The 21,515-nt window shown below is 30.2% G+C and overlaps 1 long non-coding RNA gene across 5 annotated transcripts; it reads left to right on the forward strand.

Moving 5' to 3' along the window:
• Window positions 1-2,662: 2,662 nt before the first annotated feature.
• LOC140664934 (uncharacterized) lies at window positions 2,663-5,161 on the forward strand. Of its 5 annotated transcripts, XR_012046516.1 has the most exons (6): window positions 2,663-2,890; window positions 3,011-3,159; window positions 3,859-4,062; window positions 4,393-4,612; window positions 4,715-4,861; window positions 4,973-5,161. It is a non-coding gene; the product is annotated as an uncharacterized lncRNA (long non-coding RNA). The 5 variants fall into 5 exon arrangements; XR_012046517.1 differs by lacking the exon at window positions 3,859-4,062 and having other exon boundaries at window positions 2,675-2,890; window positions 4,715-4,904; XR_012046515.1 differs by lacking the exon at window positions 3,859-4,062 and having other exon boundaries at window positions 2,677-2,890; window positions 4,715-4,876.
• The last annotated feature ends 16,354 nt before the right edge of the window (window positions 5,162-21,515 follow it).

Genomic DNA, 21,515 nt, shown 5'->3' on the forward strand with positions numbered 1-21,515 from the left:
ATTCATGACAACAATTGTTGTTGCGCTTTCTATCGAAGGTATGTATATACATACAGATTTATATATATTATATATATTATTATAATTCATTGCTATGCAAGATAAACTTGATATAACTTTACAACTCATTTTGAATACAATGCCAAAACGGAAACTGTTCCAAAACTAACAAATTAAATGAAATATATACACGCACATACAAGTGCATTGTACATCGCAAATAATCTTAGAATATGTCTTTTTATAAAATTTTCTTATTAAATATGTATATATATATATATACACATACATACATTCCTTTACTTAAATACTATATTAAAAAATATTATTACTTTTGAGAATTCTTTAAAGTAATCTTTTGAATAATTTAAGTATTTTTTGTAGATAATTATTTCAACTTTGTAAATAATATATAAAATTTTACTTTATAACATATATATTTTTTTTTCTCTGTATATATTATGTATACTAGATGAAGATGAATGGATATCCTTAGACTTATTGGAAATGGAAAATGAAGATAAATCTTTAGAATTGCTGCCAGCATCTGCCAAAGAATACTATCGCGAACGTAGAGGAATTACTTGTGATGTTCTAACAAAACCTATTAACCATACCGTTTGTGCTATACGTTGTTTTCTCAAAGGAAGAAGAGGAGGAAGATGCACCGAAGATGGTGAATGCAAGTGTCGCAAGTAAGTTTTACGCGCGAGCGCGATAATAATTATGCAGTCTTATATTTTAGACTTCGACTATTTCGTTAATGAAATAAAAATTTTATCATAATAATAGAGAAGAGCGAATATTTATTTATAATTTACATTATTAATAAGATACTTCATAAGTTGCAGAAAAATTTTTAATTAATATTATTATTGTTAATTAAATTCTTTGAAATACTACATAGATAATTAATTAGAAAAACATCATAGAATTAATAATTTAATAAGAGATAATTAACATATTCTGCTAGTTATTATATTTAATTTTATAATATAGTCTTCTTTCACTATTTTTTCAGAAAATGGTTTGGCTAAATCCGATTATGACAATTGTTCTTTTAGACAGATAAAATTAACATTTAATTGATATATACGTGTATCGCATATAATTCTTATTTGAATTATAGTTATTATATTTAGCATTATTAAATATAAATGTATGTATCAAAAATGCATAATGTATACATTTTGTGTATGTGTGTATATTAGAAATACATAACAAATATACTTAGAAAATATCCTTTTTATCACATCTCTTGATATTACATCAATTTATTAAATCAATTATATATGTGTTTAGATTAGAGCTTTACTTTTCATTGTACATTGTACACGTTCAGAAGCACACTTAAATTTACAGTGGTCAAGTCATAACTTAAGAAAATGTCCACGATCTAATAAATTTTATAGATGACCACGTAGATAATGCAATTTGTTTGTTCAATATCACATTTATTGTATAAACTATGAATTATTTAGGTGAGCAATTTAAAGGCTAAGAATTTTATTTAATCATTAATTATTTAATAAATTCTCAATGTGTCACAAAAAATCCATTATTCTTTAAAATATTGTATAAATATAATTAAGTAAATATAATTATGTGTAAATTAAGTTGAGTACAATATGTATTATATTTTTTATCTCAAAAAGAAAGTCTCTTGAATTACGAAAATTGTTTCAAAATTAATTCTAATATAATAACATAAATCCGCAATTTGTCATGCATAGTTAATTCTATTCATCTAATTTTGTACTTTTAGGTGAATTATAAGAGAATTAAACTTATGAACAAATATTCTCTATATAAATATATAATGATATATGAATTTTTAATTAATTTTGTTTTAAAAAGAAATTTCTTTACAAGAGTTGTAGACGCTTTCGAAATGCGTGATGTTTATACTGATAAATAAACTGTCAAAATAAGTCCCTATTATTTTATATAAATAGTAAATATTTTTTGTTAAAATTATGACCTAAAAGCAATTTTCTGTTTTAAATTATTATCAACAATATTTATGAGAATTATGTATACTATTCAAACATTATATTTATAAATTTTTTTTATTACATTTTAGACAAAAAATATTTTCATTAACATTAATATTTTTTATTAACTATATAACATTAATGAAAAAAAGGCGTAAAAAGACATTGTTTTGTTAATGCAATCTTTATAAATATAAATTATATATAATATTATAATCTGAGGAAGTAAAATTGCGATGTTAACAATCGATTTTTATAACTGTAATTTCATGGATGTGCTATTTTTAAAATAATAAAAATATGTTTACTCTGTGTGATCTCTAAACAAAGAAATTCCGATGAAATATTTCTGCTCGAGAAAACCATCATGTTTATTATCATTGAACTATGTCTTCACTATTATAATTTTAATATCTTAGAAATAATTTATGGTAGATGTTATTTAGCGCATAGAAGGTGTTAGAGATTGAGAAAATATTATAATTAATGTCAAAAAAAAAGAGTAAAGTTGTCAAGCACACTAAATTGTAATTGCCACGTTATAACACCGGCGCGCTTTCGAATGGATTCGAAGTCGACTTTGTCATGTAGCGGTCGTCCGAAGGAACTGAAAAAACAATAACATTAAAGCAGAATAACAATTTTGAGACTGACTTTTTACACATTACTCAACGAACAAATCAAAAACATTCTAGAAGGTTCTCGAATATCTACGGTATAAAATCTCCTTCGGACGACCGCTCCCGTGCACTTGATTTTGGGACGCAAAGAGATAGTGTGCTATAGTCTTGTTCGCGATAATTAAGTAATAAGAATTTACCTGTCAGTAATTTCTTATACATAATTAGATTAGATCGAGATTACCCGGGATTCTCAACTCTTGGTGCATACAGAAAGTAAGAGATTTGTTTATTTTTTATAATGAATGCTTTTCAATAGTGTCGAGAAGTCTTAAATTACCAACGTAATGAATATGGAATACGAGAAAAGTGTTAAATAGACAATTGTCTGCATAGAGTCGCAGCGAAACTGTCATCCTGTATCACTTTCGGATAATGCTGATTCTATACTACAAGTTTTGAGAAATATTCAGCCTCAAGATGAAGATCTACATGTTTGCTCTTTTGGTCGTGACTGCGGTCGTCATCGCAATTCCTATTAAAGAGTAAGACCAACCTTTGAGCTTCAAATTTTTAAGCATTTTTAAGAATTTAAACAAGAAAACTATACTGGAAAAACTATACAAGGAAAAATTCTTTTTTGGTGTTTATTATGAGTATATTGAAGAATATAAAAAATATTTTTTTAATATAAAAATTAAGCGCGTGATGGCTATCTTTTTCTACGCGGTTTTGATCGACATGCAAAACGGCGGGCACGATTATTCAGCACTGGTTAGTCGTAGAACAAAAAAAAACAGAAATATTTATTTTCTACATATTCAAAACTAGGGATGTACGTAGCCGTTTTGAGAAATATGCATTTTTGTTAAAATGGCAACGATTTGAAAAAAAAAGTCATTTTTTGTTTCAAAAATTTGAATGAAATAAAGCGATAGCGGCGAGAATTTTTAAGATTTCGCAAAAATCCTACGTACAGTCCTAGATAATGTTGAAATAAAGATCTAGGTAAAAATTCAAGTCAATCGGATAAAAATTGGCGAAGTTATGCTGCCTGCCGTTTTGAAAAATGCTGTTTCGAGAAAAACGCGTTTAAAGTTTTTCGTAACAATTTTTGACGCACAGCGTCGTTTGGCGTCTGTTCGTTCTGTAACTGACCTCGTGTATAAAATAACGGTCAAAATTTTGGCAGAGCCATGTACAGGTACAAAAAAAAATTCATAAGAATAAGTGTCCCTTTGCAGGTAACAGGCTCTTTCAATAAGCCGCTTACACGACGTAGCGCAACACGGTGACGCGCTTCACTATATTCACTCGAAACATCATTTTCCTTTGCGATTTCGAAGTCGGGTCTAATATATATCATTTTTAAGACTATAAGGAATATTTTAAGCAAAAAAAAAAAAATTCGATTTTTTGAAAGGTCAAGGTAGTCTAACCCCTTAAAGGTATATAATCAAAAGCTATAATATATTTACAGTTTCATAATTTAATCTCAACGCAAATATACAGTCTAATGAGAATGTTCACACGCAAATGATGATGTGTTATGCGTGTCTAAATTAAATATAATGTGCGACAGTTTTCTTGTTTTTTTCATATTTTTTTTTATATTACATTAAAAATAATTCAAATATATTTAAGTCTATATTTTTACTTTATATTTTGTAATTACTTTAATTTTTTTAATATTAATAACTATATCTTTAGAAGTATTGTGATTTTGTTTTGATATTATAACATCATTTTTCTGTTATGTGTATTTTAAATAAAAAAAGATCGATATCCGACGATGAGGACTTGCGACAGAACAAAGGCGAAACTCTAAAATTGCGATTGGTACCTAACAAACAACAGTATCAGCCATCAATCTTTTGTATTGATGAGCTTCTCGTTTCTGATCCTCTCGTTTCTGATCCTTTTTGCCATACTAACTGTATTACTGAAGGAAGTATTACAGGAAAATGCTTGGACAATTATTGTGTGTGTTACATATATGTAAGTCATGATTCGCGTAACTAATTACAACCTTATATTTTCGATTATATTTTAATAATAAAATTATTACAATTTGATTAATATTATACATATTGTTTGCAGGTTCAAACTAATAAAAAATAGTAATTCTTTTTTCTTGCATACAATGTGTTAAATTTTTATTGAAAACTGCATTGATAATAAAGGGGAAACTAGTATGCCATATGGTAGAGTTAATAAAAGAGATTCAATAAAAGAAAGAAATGTGTAGTGTGTATATAAAATGTGATATTATTTTAATCAATATATACATGTAAATATATATATATATATATATATATATATATATATAAAATTACGTTTTTTTTTCATTATTTTCAGGAGATATTTCTCTGACTACTAAATCGAACTATAAAAATCATTCTCTTAAAAGGTCCGAATGGAATTTTAATGAATATATATGACGTATTCAAACATTGAAAGTTTATTAACATTAGTTTGTATATGTAGACGAATGTATATGTATAGTAATTCATGTGTAATAAATATGCTTTAAATATCTTAAAACAATATCTTTTTTGTATCTTATATCTTTCGTTTACTACATAATATTTTAGAAATTTATGATTTATAATTTTAAAAATTACTTTAGTGATAAAATATGATTATAAATATTGCATAATATATAAATAATATATTTTGATGTCCTTAATTTGATAATATTTGTTATACAAATTTTATCAATTACTTAATTAAACAATTTTAAGAATTTTAAATAAAATATTTAGTAGAAATCAGTCACATATTATTTATTATAATTAAGAGAGAATTATTATTCTGTTAATAATTTGAAAAAACTATTGCCCTGAATTTAATTTGCTATTCTAAAAAAAATTATGTATAATACCTTTAAAGTTCTTTATTTACGGGAAATAGATTCCATTAAAATACTTCGAATATAGAAAACACTTATATGGAATGGTAAAATGTATAGAAGTATGTGCGTTCTAAAGAGATATTTTTTTCAAATTAACAATTAGACATAACTAATACTCAATATGATTGCATAATATTTTCTGATATTCACGTTATGAAATATGCAATAATTATTGCAACAATTACTTAAATATTTATTGAGCGCTTAATTAGAAATTGGTTTAATAATTTGGTAATTTTTTTCTTATTTTATGGCACTTTGCAGGCTTCTAACTCAAGGTTATATTCGGTTATTGCTTTTTCTTCCTTTCTTTAAAAAATCAAATTTTTCTCTTTCTCGATTGATATCAATTTTTATGAATTATCTTTATGAATTTATGAAAATTCACAAAGATAATAAAATAGAACTGAAAATTTGACCGCCAATATCGAATTTTCTGGTCGCGAATGAAAGAGTGTCTTTTTACTCCGCGAATATCGAAAACGCGAATAGTGAATTCGCAAAGAAGCTTTGACTGTTTAGTCTACATTATATCTTATTTATGTTAAATTATATAATTATTAATTTATATATTAAATTATTCAATTGAGATTTTCAAAATTTGAGTGAATTTATACAATCTCATACTTTTTTGTCACGTAACTATTGACAGTCAGAAATAAAAAAAAAGATAAGATTAAGTATAATTTGTCTAAATAGATAAAAAAACGTGGAATCTCAAAAATGCAGTATCTAAGGAAGTAATTTTTTCATATATTGTTTGTTTAATTATATAATTATTATATAACAACATGTTTAATAGTTTTATTATATTATATTGTTTTACATATAATAAATGCGAAGGAGAGAAAATCTGTAATTGAAAATCATCTTTAATTTTAATTTGTAACATATAATTGAAATCATTGATGTAGAATCTGTAATGCAGTAGACATAATGTATGATAATCTGTTTCGAAAGATTGGAGTAATATTAATTATAAATATTAATTAATATGCAATAGTAAAAAATGAATAATGCAATAGTTTTTACAAAGTAACAAAATTAAGTTTTATCGATGAATATCTATCTTATTCTAATCGAAAATAAACATAGGAAAAAGGAGTCGAAAAAGCAATTATTATACAAATCAGTTTCAAGATAACACGTTTGCATCGTTATTTAAGTATGCATGCAACACGATCGATTGAAATTCGAGAGACGATGTTTTGTTTTTCGACAATATGAGAATTTATTTGCTCGCTATTCTGTTCACTATAGCGATAGCCATTGGCCATGGCAGCGTTCGATGCATGGTTTGTTTGTTTTAATAGATCGCATAAATATTTTCTTCATCTGCACGCAATGTGATTTATAGCTGACGGCATTTAGGTATTTAAAATGTGTGCAAACAACAGCTAATATAACTAAAAGTCTGGTATATATTGTTAACAAATATGACTAAAAGTCTGGTATATATATTGTAATAAATATTTGACGCAATGTAAAAGATCAAAGATAAATTTCTAACATATAATCTTGGAAGCAAATTCAAAGTATTTTGACTATTGTTTTCAGTTATTCTCAAATAATAATAATAAAAGTAATATATTAATTGTTATTTTTTTCGCTGAACGTTGCAAGTTAATAAAGAAAAGTTGATAACTTTTGAATAAAAGTATACTCCAATGTTATATGTTAAAATATAAAAGCATAAAAGGAATGCTTAATATTTTAAAAAATTAAACATTTCAGCGATTATATTTTTTTCAAAAAAATGTATGAATTATTAGATTATACAAATAGAGAATCTGCAAAAGATTAATTGGTCAAAAGATGCATACTGTATGCTAAAAGTAATAGTCACTTTCGGCGACTTCCAAATTTCTCGATAAAATTAAAGCTAAACATATTTAAACATTTTTTATCCCACAATTTTTAGTATTAAATATAAATTTATAAAAGATAATATATTCTCTCTTAAGATTCCTATGTTCTTTTCCCTTTCAAATCAATCTTAATATAATCTTAAAATAATCATCCTACTTTTCAAAATTTTATAATGCTACAAATTAAACAGTAAATATATATAGTTCTAGGATTAAAAAAAAATTTTGTTATACAAAAAAAATTATTTTATCAATTAATATATATCAAACAATATATAAATATTATCTTTTCTAATTTGATTCTGATGAATAGCCTTTTTAAGTATCGCATATGATAATTCAGTATGTGCTTGATTTCTTTAATGAGCAACACTTTAATTTGTACATGTGTGTCTATCAATATATTATGTAAAATTATTATATTACATTAAAATGATCTCATAACATGGTGTAATATAAAACGATCTAATCTTCTCTCGCATAAAAAATAATAAATACTATGATACATAAATGTGACAATATCAGTAAACATTACAACAAATAGAAATAGCCGGTATACCGCAAATGACACATCTGTATTGTAGCTACTGATGATCAGGTGTCGCCAGATATGAAATTTTCGTGACAAATATTTGATTTTATGTTTAATGCTGAATTATTCGACGCACGATGTTACTATATCATGCACCATTTATGAATAAATGGATATTTCCGTGTAATTCGTAATATGTAATTATTATAAATAAAAAATCAAATTTCCGTGTTACGATAAAGGATTAATTAAATTTAGTCATTATTATCAGACATTTTTATTGTAAAGATAAAATATTTTAATTATATAGAAAGCAAATATATCAAATGTAAGAAATACAACTATATTAGTTCTTGTTTTTTTACAAAACATTTCTATCGTCTGTTAATATTGTTTCAAAAAAATATTGTAATTATATGAGATGACAAATATGAGATTATAAATATTTAAAATAATCAGTGTATTTGCAACTTTGAATAATTAATAGTAATAATATAATTATTACTTATAACATATTTCTATTGAACTTTAGTACTTACGCAAATTATGTCAACAATATCTGTGCTTAATTAAATTTTGAATATATAAAAGATATTTTGTACGTAACTTCTTAAGTTAAAATTAATTTCAAAAATTAACATTTACTAAAAAGTGATTTAAATAATTTAATATGTTTATTATAGAAGAAAATATGTTATCAATTTCGTTTATTTTCTATTTAAAAAATATGTTGCAATTCTGTTTATAATCAAGAAAGATTTCTTGTACATTTTACTAACATATTTAAAACGACGATAAATCAAGAATTATTTCCATTATACTTAAAGTAATTTCAACAAACAATAAATAATGAAAATCTATTTCTTCATTGCTCATTAAATGACCCGTGACAATCACTATGTGTTATAAATTTATATAATTTTATATGATATATTATACGTATATATAATATTTAGTTTTATTTTCCAATATAATTATCATAAAATATTATTCTATGCAAATCTCTGAAAGAGATTATTAAATAAATCTTTATGAGATACATATGTATTACTTAAAAAATTCGATTTTCAAACACTATTTATCATTACTCATCACTATTTTCATAATTTTTGGTTATTAAGAATTCTGCTTTCAACATACATGTGTTTGCAAGTGTTTGTGTATATGTAATCATTACGAGATATAATAAATATATTCATTGATGTAATCATATTTTTACCTTATAAATTGGATTTTCTCATGACTATCACAGATATACATATTTATTAAGAAAGAAGACGATTGCAATATCGATATCAATATTATAATTTGTCTACTTTGGTACACACTAACAATAAGAAAGAGCGATAAGTATTGTAATTAATCTACGCAAATAATAAAGAAAAAGTCAGATTAAAAAAAAAATAAAATGAGATGAAAAAAAAAAAAAGATAATTGATCACGTTAGCATTGAAATTATACATCTTATATAATTTCACAAACTATTCTAATTGTAAAAATTTTTTTATATCAGTAAGTAAACATAGAAACATAAATAGTCCATTGTACATAAAGAACAAAAGATATGAATAAAGTTATATAAACTATTAATTGTGCTATTAAAAGCAACTAATAAATTACGTATTAATAAAAATAAGAAAGATTTATTTTTAGCTGAAATATATTATAAATATCCTTGTATACAATAAATTTCGATAAAAATTGCAACAAAGGGAGAAAAAGTAGACGGGGCTGGCGATTGATGGAAAGAAAAGTAGGAAAATGCGACCGGGAAACCAATATGCTTTGTGCCTCGGCTCGCAATTAAACGGTCGAGGGAGTTTGCCGGCGATATTTTTCGACCAGCGATTATTAGGATTTTTCTCCTTCACCCCCTGGGGCGTAACTGGATGATTCTGTGGTCTGAAGGGTCCTCCAGAAACAAACAGCCGTGTACGCACTCTTTCTTTCTCCGCGTGATGCGGCTTTCATTAAAAAAATCGGACTCATCATTCATATCCTTTCTCTCATATCCTCTCTGTCCCTTCGTATCTTTGTTTCTCTTAGACAATTCACATTTTTTTTTTTTTTTTTGCAAATACCTAGCTTGTTCACTTGAAAATGATTTTCTACAAACAAACGTTCACTGTTGAGTCGCTATAAAAAGTAGATAAAATATATCACTTGCAGTACCTGCACTAGTAATGTATAAAATTTTCTTAGACGAATTTCTATGTAATTTATCATTTAGATAATACTTCAATATTTTAATAAGATTATATCGCAAATCATCGAAGTGCTTTTATATAGAGTGAGTCACGGAAATTTGACAATTTTCAAAATAAAATAAATAAATAAAATATAGTTTAAATATTTATTTCTTGTTAGATAATAGGACATAAAATACCATTTGAATATTAATTTAAGTAAAAAATATTTATTATATTTTATTATATAGTCATAGAGAGTTATGGAAACCTGACAATTTTTAAAAGAATATAAATAAATAAAATATAACTTAAATATCTGTTTGTTAGATTACTTAAATTATTTCATACTTATTACTTAAATTATTCTTCCTTTAACAATTTGAAAAAAATTTATCACATTTATTAAATGTCCTTCACATTTATTCTACATTACTAGTTCTAGTCTATCACGCAGGTTTTACATCGCTGTTTGTATTATGTTGTCTGTACCATTGTATGACTGTAGTTTTTTACTGTATATTGCCCTTGAATTTATTAATATACAAGAGAATATTTGACAAATGTATGTTCTTTTTTTATTTAAAAAAATTTTTTTTTAATAAATAAGTTGAAGTAATATCTACTTAAATGACATGCTATATCCTATTATTATCTAACAAACAGATATATTTAAGTTATATTTTATTTATTTATATTCTTTTAAAAATTGTCACGTTTCCATGACTCTCTATGACTATATGATAAAATATTTTTTTTAATTTACTAAATTAATTAAGTTTCTTTTATTCATAATAATAATTCCAATCTTGTATAAATTTATTTATTTTAGAAAGTTAGTAAAGTTAAAATATATATCGTGTAATAATATCCATGCAAAAACAGAGTTTACAGAACAATCCTGATAATATCCAAAACATATTCATTCTGGATTATATTACTATTATCGTCTGTTGTAGATACATTGTATCGTGTGCGAATGTTGTTTGCAATGGTTTATTTGCATTTGAAATAGCGCATCAATATAAAAACAACAGTAAAACGAGAAAGAAATATCAGAATAATAAAGGAATAAAATATATAATTGAACTTACTGAATTGATATATATCAGTTGATGATAATTTTAATTATAATCGGCTAATTTATCCATATTTGCTGCAATATCATTTTTCATGGAAAATAAAATATATCTCTTCAACATATAACCTAATCTATATATATACATATATATTTTTTTATGAAAACACGCAAGAAAATAAAAAATTAATAAATGTATTAAAAAACGTTCGTTTCTAACTTGTATTTCATAATTTTAAAATCTAGGATTTAAATTCAGAAATTTAACAAAATCAGACGATAAAACGTTTCAATTAAATAAACAGATTAAATGATTTGCTGTGGAAATTTATCGCATATAAGAATCGATATATATTATATTCACTATTTGATTAGTTAACTAATAATGTAACAAAAATTAATATTAACTGTTGTTTTCATTCATATAAGCAAAATACTGATAAACAAAATACACACATATAGTAAATGCTACATTGTGCAAAAAAGATGTCGTAAATATCAAGAATATAAATATTAAGCTATGATAAAATATATATGATAAAAAAAAAATCGAAAGTATTTTATGTACATTTATTTGATGTAACATTTATTGATAATAAAATTATAATTATAGCTTACGACACGACGTTTAAATTAGACATTATTATTAGATATGAGTTAACCAGTGTGTAACGCAAAAGTGATTATCTCATTGCACGTAAGATTCATTTCGAAAGGATTATGGCATTTTTGTTGCACGTCCTTCAACAATGTAATGGAATCGATTTCGAAAGCCAATCCTTCAATTCATATTTGCTTGGCAGCGCATAATATCCGCGGCTCGACCGAAAGCCTTGAACGTAGAAGTAAACGTAATTGCACCTGTCACTTTGCGAAGATACGTGGCTAGTACCATTGCGAAAGAATTCACGGCTGCTGTTATTACAGCACGATCCACACAACAAAACAAGACAAAAATCTAGACAAAATAGGTCCTTGAATCTTTCATTAACCGCAACCTTCGATTTCTCGCACTTTCTATTTATCTTCTATCATCAAATTATGATATTGTCAATTATCGTGTTTGCCTCGAACATAATTTACATCCCTGTATTACTGCGATTTTATTTATGCCATAAAATATTAATATAAATGTATATCACGACCAGCTATTAATTTTACAAAGAATTTCCAATTTTATTTTCAAATATCTCGAAATCAATCTCGACACGCGTTAATTTTGAACAAAAATTAATTTATAAAAGCTTATTATTTAAACATATATTTAAATATATATATAGCATTGGTTTTTCAACTTTTTCTTGAAATAACGTATGTACATTCAATCAGACGATAGTTTATGGAACCATTTACTCCTGCCTCTCTTCGCCTCTCTTTGTCCGACTTTTATTTCGCTTCGTCTCTCAATCATACGGCGACTTTTTTCTTGTGGAAATTATCGATCGCGCGTGAACAGAGCACCATAGTGTCGTTAACTTCAGAAACCATGCAATCTTCTTCAGATGCATTCTCCTCGCTTTCTATTTTGCCGATATTATCGGCACTTAAGAAATTCGTATCTCCGTTATTTTCGTAAAAAAGCGCAGTATTTGTACAAATTATAAACGCGCTGGAATTATTGAACAAACGTACAGCACAGAAAACTGGGTATTTAGCAACAACGTTGGATTTTAAAATCCGCGCGTTAAATCTCCGTGGAATAATTATTATCGACGTCGAAGTAAAGGTGCGGATTTTCACTGTAGCGTTGTTTGCGCGATTCACGAATTAGCAATTTACCTTCGTAGAGTACTCTCGGAAAGGGAGCTGGAGAAGGAAGGGACAGACGAGAGAAGCGATCGGCGTCTCGCTCCTGCTGCAGGATAAATGCAATTTGCTCGAAAGGAGGCTAATGCAGGAGTTAGTAGACAGGCGGTGCTGTAGGTCACGACATAATCCGATTTCCTGGGCGTTAATACGGGCGTCCCAAACCAACGGTGGCCGCGTGTACTCGTCGTTACTTCTAAACCGACCATTTCCACGATACAAGCGCTTCCACGACTCTTAACGATGCTCGATATTGGTCGTTGTCATTAATAACACTGTCGATGCAACAGCGATCCAAAGTTGCTTTGCTTTCGAAAAGCCAAATTGAATATATAGATAGATAATTTTATTTGGGATAATTCTCTCGGTGAGGTAAACAGAAAATAATTACATGCACATATTAGCGAATAGATAATAAAATGAAGAATAAAAATAAACATGTTAATAAAAAAGTGTATCAAATAAATCATAACATCTTTAAGCGTAAAATATAATAAACATAATCTAATAATAAAATATAATAAGTAAACAAATATAATAAATATAATAAACATAAAAGAAACGCGAGGAAAAGACAAACTCTTATATTCTAGGAAAAATTTTATCAAATACAAAAAAAAAATATTATACAGAATATATAAAATATAAAAATGTAATAAATAAATTCTAAAAAATAGACGAGATAAATAAAATTAAAGTATGTGTATATGAAGCTGCGAATGTGTGGCAAAGAGGTAAAAAAAAATCAATTAAACTAATAATCCCAATCAATAATATAATAAGTAAACAAATAAACCTTCGTTTATCGAAACGGTGTAAAAGGTGTTATTTTTGGATCTGTTAATTTGGATTTAGAGCTGGAAAGATGCATTGGGGGGAAAACAGCAACAACATGGTGTCAGAAGAGAAATCCAGAAAAACTGACAGAAGGGAACCGTTACATCTTTTTCTTGTGGCGTTCCTTTAAAACGTCTCATATACCCTTCTCCACCACATTCCCTTCTCGTTCGTTCCGGCCGCTCCGGAACACGTTTCGGTCGATCGATTTCGCGCTGGATACGCAGGCGGTTGGAACGGAGCGCAGGAGAAGCCGGAAAAGCGCGCGCGTAAAGGACAAAACAGGGGCGAGGTTGCCGGAGAGAGGGCCGAGCATACAGGTCGGAAGGGAAAAAAAGGTGTGCTGCTGCGGAAACGAGATCGCGAAATAAAAGAATTGCGAGAGCCGAGTGCGGAATAGGACAGAAACAAGAGAGGAGGTATGAAGAGAAAAGGGATGAGAAAAAAATAAAGAGAGATAAACATAAAGAGAGAAAGAGACGGAGAGAGAAAGTGTGAGAGAAAGAGAGAGAGAGAGAGAGAGAGAGAGAGAGAGAGAGAGAGGAATGAAAAGGAGAAAGAAAAAGAGACAGCAGAGACCGGAAGTACGAGAGACAGAGAGGAGACGCGGGAGACCACGTTCAACTACCTACCTACCTACCTACCTACCTACCTACCTACCTACCTACCTTGGAGGGTGAAGGACGGCTCGTTTGCTCCGGCCTTTTCCACCCCCGCGAACCAACCCCCCTGGCCGCCAACAGCCTCTCTTTTTCCAGCGTTCTTTCTACCACCACTTCTTCTCCCCGCGCCGTGTCTCTCTCTCTCTTTCTCTCGTCGCGTTCGTTTTTCTCGCTCTTACGTACAAAACATCCCTTTCGCTCATTCTCTCGCTGCCTCGTGTTTCCTTCTCTTTTTCTGCCTCCGCAGCGAGAAAACAAATTCACCGGGGTTGGTGAGCTACCCGTCCGCCACCCCCTTCCCCTTTCCCAACAGTCGTCCTCGCTCGCGCGGCGCTTTGAATGTAACTAATTAGTAACTACGTTCAGCGTGACGTAATAAGCAGACAGCTTCTGCTCACGGCGAGCTCGCCGCGACGTGCGGTGTGCTCGTTATCGTTTTATTTCGAACTTTTCATCCACTTTCCTCCCCCCTCCCACCATCCCGCGACCGGTTCGCCCGGCAATCTCTCCGTTCGCCATCGTTCGCCATCGTTCGCACCGACGATGACGACGACGACAACGACTGAATACCGTGCTTCTTCCCCACTTATCGTGCTTGCCTGCTAACTTCGCTCTCTGCCATCGTTCTCCACTTTTTTCCGACGTCCTCTCATTGTGAAGGTTGAAAAAAATTCGATGCTACCCGCGCATCGAGCGTTCGACAAAACTATATCTCGATTTGCGCGCAAGTTTTTTTTTTCAGACGGATTCGAATTGCAAATTAGACAAAATAGCTAAGAGGTTGAGAATAATTATGGAAAAAAATTTAGTAGTTATTTCTAAAATTGTTTGATATATCGGAAATGCCATATATAAATAAAAGAATGAGAGCATTTTCAAATTTCGAATTGAAATAAATGCAATTATCTGCGATAAACAATTTCCAATAATTCATCCTTAATTTAATAATATATTCTTATGCAATGCTTAATATAATTATTTTGTTATTACATTTATTGTGTGCTTAATTCTTGCGATTCAAGAAAGAAACGGTTTTATATTCTACGTTTGCCTAAACTACGATGACCTAAAGTAGCACAGGTTCATTACAAATTACGATTATTAATTATTTGTGAGAATCTGCATCGAGTGTCTCTACTTCAATTCGAAATAGAACTTGTGCATCGAGAAATTGTCATAACTCGACAGATGTGAGATCCACGTAGATCCAATTTTCGCAAATTTCAAAGTTTGCCCACGAACTCTCTGGATCGCGTAGCGCGAAACGAATATGTATGTAACTTTGGCCGCGATTAAAATTGCGCGAGCTGCTGTGGCGTGAATATACGCAAATATCTCTCGTGATAGACATGGTAGGCGGGAGTTTCGTAAATAATATTAGTTGATTGTTTCAACTGATCGACCGCACCGCCGGGAATACATCATCGTCACGAAAAGGCAATAATTAATTGCTTTCCCATATTATCGATTATTTATATCTTAACCAATGCGAGACACATGGGACAAATCTGGCTTAAATGCAATCTCTTTTTCCTTTAAAAATCAATAGACATAGATGATTTTGTTAATCGAAAAATTTTTGATATTAGATTGATTAGATTAGATAATCGATTGTTACTAACATTCTAATTTTTATTCCATGCATTTTTGAAAATCTTAGTAGCTCGAATCTCGTATCGCGTATTAATCTTCCAGAATTTAAACGGTGTCTTCAACATAGTAATCTAAAATCATACATTAATTAATTTATATTTATACATTAGTTAATTTATATAACTCTCAAAGTATACAATATAAACCATATTGCAGCCTATCGAATTAAACACCGAACAAAAATTTCTTAGATATCCTTGTCTCGTGTTATCCGCGGCAATCTCAGGCAATCGCTGTAAAAGCACGTGATAGTTTCTCCAGGATTTTTCACAGAAACGATTATCGGCCGACGGCAATCATCGTCGCAATAATAACGGCCAACCATTACAGCCACGAGAGCTTAATTATCGCCAAAAGCGAGTCACTTCCCGAGCACAATCTCGGGCGCGGCGTCGGCTTGCGTAACTGTATGGCCTCGCTTTCTGAAGGTTTTTTTCTTTTAATTACGATCATAGTGTTGCGCTGCACCGTTACCGGTTCGAAATTTCCGCTGATAAATTCTTTTATTCGACCATAGGACAAACTTTGAGAAAAAAAAGGGAAACAGAGAGAAAGAAGAAAAAGATTATATCAGTTACATCTAAATTATCCATACAAAGACTGTTTCAGCGACCATAGTGGTGGCGGCTGCAGCCCCGGATTCTAATTATGCCCTGGGAAAATCGAGCGGGTGGACCGGGAAAGCGGGGATATAATGCATAAGAGAGGGGTGAGAGTGGAAAAGTTCTCGTCAAGCGGCCAAATGCTGTTCGAAAAGCCGCGCACGTAGCCGTGCAACTTTTGGGATTATAATTAGTTGTTTCGTATCGTTGACTGTATACTATTGCAATGCCGGTAAATGCGAAATGTGGTAGCGAGATTTACGCTTATAAATGTACCAGCGAGCATTCAATGCGAATACCAAAGAAAAATCGCGATACTAGCTGCTGCTTTCCTGCTGAACGAATTACACTGCCATTATTCTTTTGTTGTTTGTCTTTTAATGTTGATAAGTGTATAGTTTTCAAAACAAGCAATTACCTTCAGATTAGAAATATATCTATTCGAGAGGAAAATACATTGTTGATCATATCAAAACAAAAAAGAAACCTTTTCACTCCAATAAAAAAAAGGAATTCACATTTTCTCTCTATCTCTTTCTGTCTCTCTGTTTCTAGGTTTTATAAAATATAATATTATATATAATTTTATATATTGACTATATAATTTATAAACACAAAATATTACAAAATACAATAAAATGCTGTTCAACTTTGCGTAGCTTGACTTTTATTATTATTATTATGGAAGGATTGTTTGCTCTTTTTGTATTTTTAATATTCAAGTAACCCTCTATTATTAAAGAATATAACATATATATTCTACTTTTTTACTAATAGTTTTATCTTTTCTTTTCTCCTTTCCACACTTAATGGTCGCCACTCATATATAAAGGAGGAATAAAAGTTTCTGTTGCCTTCCGCTACATCCTTTGAATCAGCTCCCATTAGGGATATGGGAGGAACACGTTTCATGTGTTAACGAGGGGATGCACTCTCTTACGATCGCACGAATGCCGGCAAAATGATGGAAGATGGAGGGCTGAGAAGAAAGCGGAATAAAGATCGCAGGGCGAAACAAACGTAGAGAAACGGAAACGCGCTTCGTAATTCTTGGGAGGGTTGTATTCGTGTGTTACAGCGCTGAACACGCGTATCTTTATAAAAGAGCGTTAATATACATCTTTTTATATGTTACAAACTAGACGCTTTTTTCTCGATGTTTCATATTAAAAATGGAGCACTTGCTCTTAGATACTTTTTCTCGAGATGTAAATAGAAACAGTTATACTTTTTTTAACAAATCTGAGAAAAAGAATGTAATTCGTGAAATTTTAATTAAAGAGCACAAAATTATTATAAATTTGTATAATTAAAATTAATGAAAAAGCAGATGCATACAAAGAAAAGAGCACTAATTTCAATGTTAGAAAAAATGAAATACATTAAAAATTTACTCCCGTAAAATAAAATTTGTTTAAGAGGTACAAACTAAAATACAATCTTAAAGATGCAAAAATAAAACAATAGTCTAAAAATACATGGATCAATGCGACGCTTGTCATGCTTTTTGCGTTAGATGAAGGGATTTCTCTCATGAGAATAAATATCGCTTGATCAAGCGGAATCTCTTGCTTAACGAGGAAACAGAAGAAAGAAGAACAGAGTTTGGAAGGAACCTATTCTACATCGTATCTTCGCGCGATAGTCCCGATTAAACTTGTCATTTTTCCAATTCGCTTTGTGCGCGCGATCGGCACATGATAAAAAGAAAAAGAAAGAAAAAAAAAAAATACGTCCAGCCCGCATGCCCGCTATATTCTTCGAGAGAGTAGAATTTTTCCGTGATATTCCGCGGATCGAGTTATCTCGTTTCGCGGCGCTTATTGGGGCGGAAGATCGGATTCTACATTGAAATTTCTGAATCGACGGACGGGGATAGTTTTTGCAAAGGGTAACAACCGCGTCGAGCTGCGATACTCAAATCCGAACATCGCGGAAAAAAGTAAATCCGATCTGTAACCCCCGTGTTTTGCCATGTAAATCACAGCGTTTCGCGCATTCGGCTTACTTCGGCGAAGTATCCCGCCAGCCAATTTTTCGTTGGCCCGCTTTCGTTTGACCCGAACAAAAGTTAAATCCTTCCGATGACGTCATCAACGTAAAATTAAAGCTTTCCCACTGTGAAAAAAGTAAGTATTTGCATGAGAAAAACACCACATCGAATCCATTTATTTTTATTAGCTCGTTTTCGGTTTCGACTGAAAAAAGAATGTAAAAAATCTGACAAATTGTTTTAATAATTATTAAAAAAAATAGTGTTTCATATATACCTAGGAGCGCTTAATGTTTAATTGTTGTCATAATAAATAATATAACTATTACGATAATTTTAAAGAATAAAATATTATATTATAATTTATGTCAAGATAAAGAGAACATAACGTGAGAAAATAGTTATATCTATAATTAGAAGAAGGTTAGAAAAATAATATTTCTTTTGATATTCTGTAAAAATATTTTCTAATTTGTATGAAGTAGAGAGGAAAAAAGAAAGAAAAGGCATCTGTAATTTTTCTACCAACACGACGACGCGAAACCGAATGTTTCGAGGTGAAGAAATTCATGTCGGCGAGTAGCCTTAAGTTTCGGCGAGCTCGCCGAAGCGGAAGGCTGGATTCCACCACGCCACGGATTTCCGATTCCGCGATGGTGCACAAAGAGCGACAGCCAAGTCGTCGTGCCAAAATTTGACGGGATTACGGAGTCGTAAATGCAGGCACAAACGCGCATACCATTCGGAATCGGAACGAAGCGCGGGTATAGAGCAATATCTCGCTGCGTCTCCGAATATATCGCCCTTCCGCTTTACGACGCGCCCCCGGTCGGTCGGTCGGTCGGTCCGCCCGATTGATCGATACCGTAAATTGAGCGTGATGAGTTTGCGGAGGCTCGCACGTAACACGCCGGATTCTGCACGATCGAAAGCTCCACCGTGCGTGCATGCGCGCTCGCCAGCTCCGTGACTCCGGGCCGTAATTTCACATTGCGGAAAATGTCCACAAAGTGCCTGCCGAGCCTGATGCTCACGACGCAGAGAAATCGCTACAAAATACCTCTGACGTCTCCTCGTTCGCAATATTTTCTCGACTTCTCAAAATATATTTTTCACACACAAGAAACAGAGTTTCTTTTTCATTTATTATATTTAAAGAATAATATTAAAGATTTTTCATTAACTCTACATAATTGTATTCTAAGAATCTCTTTAAGAATCCTTTCGTTAACATTCTTCTAAAGTTATTTTTATAATATAAGAAGTACTCATAAAATATCTATCTATTTGATTGAGAAATGATATTATTCAATAAAATATTCATATAAAATATCTCTTTAGAAGCATTTAGAACATGTATATCATTAATTCCCGCGTAGCCACGTCACACAAGCACGATTTGCTCTCGCAAAAAAAATGAGGTAATGAAAAACCTGATAAAAATGACGCTTCTTGTATGCCACCGTTATACCGAAGACATCACATCATTTATACACGTTCCTACGTGTACGGACAATTATTTATCGTCGACGAATAATTTATTCTCACGGGACGTCACACCGGATCCTCCGTCGTGTAATAATAACAATAGCATCTTAGCGTATGAAAGAAAATTCTTCAACCGTTTTGCATTTCTCACCTTGCGATGTTGCGAAAATATTTACGGCGAGTTGAACATAAATCAGCCGATTCGCATATTGAGAGCGTGCTCTTTGTTCGTTAAGTTGAGTTTAATGAATTTCCTCGAGTACTATACTGTTTTTTTTACATGTATCATACTTTTATCCATCTCAAATTTTCTATAATATAAATTTAGTGTTAAAATAAATACTATTTTTTATATTGAAATGTAGTAACATAAAAAAATCTCTGAAAACTTATGTTATCCAAAATTGTCTGCATGCATAGATTGTCTCAAATATTTTTTACGTAAGAGATATTTATTTATTAATTTAAATTATTTTTAATTATTATTATTAATTTAAAAGATATTTTTTAAGAGAAAACAATATGTTAACTGTTAGTGTAAACTAGAAATAGTCATTACTGTTAGATGAAGATTTTTTTAAATTGTAATATTAAGTTGCACATTACATAGTCGAGAAATATATTCAAGCTGTGGTTTGGCAAACCGAAGGTTATTCCTTATGCATTAAATATTATCGCTTTTTTATTTTAGACTGAATCGATAATGAACCTTCTCTTTTGAATTTTTATACGTATGAGATATCCCGAGAGAGATTACGGCGCGACGCTTCTATATCTATCTTCGGGATTCAGACTTCATTGACCAGTGAAAAATAGTGTAGATACTGTGATCCTGCCCGCGGAAAGATTTCCTTAACGTTAGATGATAGATCGAAAGAAGGACGTGTCGGGACGAATGAATTTCCGAGCGCCCTTAACGTCGGATAAATATTTCAATAAATCTTACTCATGCAACGTGACTCAGACAGCGATTTCCATCTTCCGATTTCGAAATTATAATATTTTTCGTCATCATATATTTTTACGTATTTACACAAAAACTTCAATTATTTTTCTGTGCTAATATCCACATATATTTTTCAGTTTTTGTTATTTTCACATAGTAAAAAAAAAAAAAAAAAAAGCGTTCAATCAACCATTTATTTTTTTTTTTTATTTTTTTATAGAGTAACATAAAGTAACAGTATTGACACATGAAATAACAACATTGTTTTTATGTTCCAAATCACGAGAATTAAATGATTTGATTAAAAAGAACATAGTATAAAACCAATATGTATAG

Source organism: Anoplolepis gracilipes, chromosome 4 (assembly GCF_047496725.1).
Source record: "Anoplolepis gracilipes chromosome 4, ASM4749672v1, whole genome shotgun sequence".
NCBI lineage: Eukaryota > Metazoa > Arthropoda > Insecta > Hymenoptera > Formicidae > Anoplolepis > Anoplolepis gracilipes.